We start from the raw sequence: 4633 nt of genomic DNA, 5'->3' as shown, positions 1-4633 counted from the left end.
TCCATACTGGAGAGAAACCATATGAATGTAATCACTGTGGAAAGACTTTCACAAATAGATCGAGTCTTCCTATACATCAGAGAATCCACACTAGGGAGAAACTTTATGAATGTCATCAGTGTGGAAAGGCTTTCAAAGAGAACTCCAGTCTTGCTTACCATCTGAAAATCCATACTAAGAAAACCATATAGAATTAATCAGTGGAAAAGACTTTCCAATAAGTCCAGTCTTGTTATACATGAGAAATCATACTGGAGAAACCATATGAATTATCACTGTGGAAAACTTTCACAAACAGATCAGTCTTACTATACATAAGAAAATCCACACTGAAGAAAACCTTATGAATGTCTCATTGAAAAAGCTTCACTTCAAACTCCCATCTGTCCAAACATCAGAAAATTACATACTAGTGATAGGTAAATCTGAATTAACTGAGGGAACAAAGGACTGAATCATCTGAGCATTATTTATTGAAATAATACATCCAATTGCTTAACAAATCAAGACCAAGCATCCTTTCAAGATTGAGAGAAGGAGCAAGTTTATGAATTGAAAGGGTCTGGTAGAGCAAAAGCAAGTGAATTTTTTCTGATGTGAAACAGGATGTCATATAAGCCCTTTTCTTAGAAGCTTAGTAAATTATTTAAGAAAAGGAATTTTAGACTCAATATAGTTTTATGAGAATCAGTTTAGGTTCACTATAATTCTCAAAAATTTCACTTGAGAAAACTATGGAATTTATCATATCGTAGAAAGGTTATTTATTGAATTAAAATCCCATGCTATTCATCAGGGATACCACACTGGAGAGAAATTTATGATGTTAACCAATGTGTAAAGACTTTCCCATGATAGAGATCTATCTTGCTTACTCTTTAGAAATCTACTCTGGAAGAAACTTTATGGATCTTATAATAAATTTGGAAAAACTTTCTCATGGAATTTTATCTTGCTGTACCTCAGAAGCCACTACAGAGAAAATTTATATTATAATCAATGTGTAAAGGCTTTTCCATTATAGAACCATTTTGCTTACTATGTAACAATTCATACTGGAGAAATTTTATGAATGTGATCAATGGCATTTAAAATCAGACACAACTCTAGTTTTCCTCTTTATTAGAGAACCCATACTGAAAAAAAAAAACTTTATAAATATGAAATCCCTTCAATAAAATTCATGCATTATTTTCCACCAGGAATTCCATATTAGATAGAAATTTTCTGCTATAATGAATGAGAAAGGCATTTTAAATGGAGTAAAGAGCTTTTCAGTGTTAGAAATTTTATTTTGAAAGGTGTTTATATGAATTTGGGGAGAAAACCTTCAACTTCAGAAACATCTCTACTTTGCATCAAAGGATTATAATAGAGAAATTGTTCAATGGAAAGATGATTTTTCTGGAAGAAGGTCAACAGAAAGCAGAATATTCATACAGGAAAGGAGGCTTATAAAAGCAATGTCTTTTATCAATGTCAGGGGCCTATACATGGAGTCTATCTGATTTTACAAGAAATCCTGTTACAGCTAAACTTTTCAGATGTAAGCAATGAGGAAAGGCCTCTTCCTGCAGCTTAGATTTGTTATACCTCAAATTTTATACTGTTCATAAGTCCTATAAAATATAACTTCTCTCTTTGAAGATTCTAGTTTTCATTACTCTCAGTAATATTCTATACATGTTCTATCAGTAATTTCTTTCAATTCGAATTGATGGGTAATGGCTTTCAGATAGTTCAGGATTTTAACCATCTCTCCTGGATCTATTTTCCCACATTTAGTTTCATTTTCAATGAATTAACTAGATATTTTCTTCATTTTTACTTTTTAAATTTTGTTTAATGATTTTGACATCACATTGAAAGATCAATTCACTTCTATTTATAAAATCTAATTTTATTTCTTTTCTGTCAATTAACTTGTTTTAACTTTCTAGTTTCCATTAGCTCTGAGGCTACTTTTAGAACATTGTTTCATTTCAGTGGTATTTTTCTATTGTTACCAATTCATTTTTAAGGAGTTGTTTTCTTCAATCAGATTTCTGATGGTAATTTTTTCATAGATTTTCCTAGCATTGTCCTCATTAATTTTTTCAATTTCATTCTCTCTCTCTCTCGTCTCTCAATTCTCTCTACTGTCTCTCTCTCTCTCTCCTCTGCTTACATGATTTTGAAATCCTTCTTGAGCTCTTCAAGAGAACATTTTGAGCTTTCTAGACCAATTTCTATTCTCCTTTAAGACTTCACAGGTAGATTTTTCCATTGAAATCCTTCCAGATATCTTTTACCTAGAAATAGTTTCTACTCAAATTTTTGTGGTTCTGTTCCACAGTCGATTTAGAGGATAGATTTAGTGTTGCTTAAAGAAGGAATAATGGGTGAGAGCTGGGACAATTTCTCTTGACTTTTCTCATACCATCTTGAATTTGTCTCTAAGATTTTGTAAATAGATGTATAATTATCAAAGTCTCAATTTTCGACCTCATCTGGTTCCCCTAACTATCAGACTGTAGAATCTGGTCTTTTCCTTTTCCTGATCTTAGGGTGAAGCCATCCCAGAGATGGGACTTTAAAAATAAATCTTATAATTTTAAAGTATATTGCAAAATGGGAGTTTTCTAACTATTCCATGCCTTAGGGAAACCTATATGTTCAAATAGTTTTTCCATTTCCTTTCCAGACCATTCCATGCCCTAGGACAGATAAATAATTCGATATATATGGTTGCAAACATATGGGTTCTTAATTTATATTTCCCTTATTATCATGCTGCCAAGAAAATTCAGATCAAAAAGAAAAAATGGGAAAGAAAATAAATGGCAATCAAATAACAAAAGGATGAAAACTATTATGCTTGATCCATATTCAGTCTGCCAGTCTTCTTCTGGAAAGCAGATGGTCTCTCCATCAAATCTATTGGAATTTATCACTGAATGTCCTTTCCCGTTGAAAAATCAAGTCAGGATGGGATCTTTAAGATATAATAAAAGAGAAAGTTGTCTTGATAACAGTCTAATTGTCTATGCTCAGGTTTATGGGCCTACTTTATAAACAGGATCTCATTTAACAGTGTTATCATTGGAGAAGTGTAATAGTGATATAAGGACCTCTAAGGTCTCTCAAATTTAGAATTGATTGTATGACATGGAGACATGATATAGGACAACACTATGTAGGCATGCCTCATTATATCTCCATTTATGAGTTATCATCTAGGTATATTTCATGTTCTTTTCTCACCAAAGTGCTTAAAATATTTTAGAATATATGATAGTGTTTTCTTTCCTAATCATCTTTGGAAATTTGACTTAATAGTGGAAATTTCACATCAAATTACTCCCTAGAATAGTTGATCTATTCAATTTCTATACAATGTAAATGTTTATTGCCATATTTTTTTTCATATCCTGCTTCCAAATGTGTTAATACGACATTTGTGTAAGATCAGGTCAGAAACAAATTGAGACAGTCAAGGTCTCTCAGGATTGATTGGGTTAGTACAATTGGGACTTCCTTCGTGAGTGGGACTCTCCAAACATGTTGAGGAATTCCTAAAATTACTCTGAGATCTTGATCAAATTCGTGGATGTAATTTCATAAAGATTGGCTTGTGCCTGTGACCTTCATAGACCCTATATTAAGCTCGGAAGAGGAACTCATGCCCTTTTCCCTTATCCATTTTAAAGGAGGAATTGGCCAATGGGAGAGATACTAAGGTCGTGGTAGGAGGTCATAAGTAAAGTGTGTAAACCACGTGAATAAAGTCCTAATGCTTTGTTTCTGCCATAAACTCAAGGTGCTTTGTTATTGCTCTACAACTGTGTTCATATATGCACAGTCAGTGTGAAAAGTCTCTAGGACCTCAAATAAAGGTAAGATTTGATATTATTTTACAAGAGACCTTTCAAGTTAGCCTAGGAATAAAAGTCATGATTTAGAAGTTATTAAGTAGTGATCTCATCATAACATAGCGTATTCAAAAAATCTGTACTTTTGTTCCATCATTTTGCCAATTTATAGGTTGTAAAATGACATCACAGAGTTATTTGAATTGTGCTGTCTTATTTAATCTATAATGATTTAAAAGCATTTTTATTTGACTTAATTTTTTGCATTTCTATCACTGGAAAATTGCCTGATTTATATTTTTGATGATTTATCAATCTAGGTAATGATTACATTTTATAGATTATGACAAAATTATTTATTATTGATATAAGACTTTTCAGAAAGTATTTATAAATTTTCCTCAATTTTCTACTCTCCTTCAGATCTTGGGGTATATTTTTAAATTTTTATAAAGCTTTTAATTTAATTAATATAATAAATGTATCTATTATATTATCTTTCACGTTCTTATTTATTCTTAAATTGCTTCTACTATCAAAGTTGTAAACAATATTATGATGTTTTAATTTCAATATAAATTTCAATTTCATATCTAGGTCGATGTATATTTTGATCTTTCACTTATAAATTGTGTAAAAGATTGGAATCATCCTAATTTCTTATGTAGCTTTACAATTTTGCCTTCAATGTTTTACTTAGATGAAGTGTTCTCCACCATGATCTTTAAATTACTATGAACATGTAATAATAGAGATAAGATATGCTCATATAAATTTATTCT

This window comes from Sarcophilus harrisii, chromosome 3 (genome assembly GCF_902635505.1).
Source record: "Sarcophilus harrisii chromosome 3, mSarHar1.11, whole genome shotgun sequence".
Taxonomy (NCBI): Eukaryota; Metazoa; Chordata; class Mammalia; order Dasyuromorphia; family Dasyuridae; genus Sarcophilus; species Sarcophilus harrisii.
Note: the sequence above shows the minus strand (reverse complement) of the source record.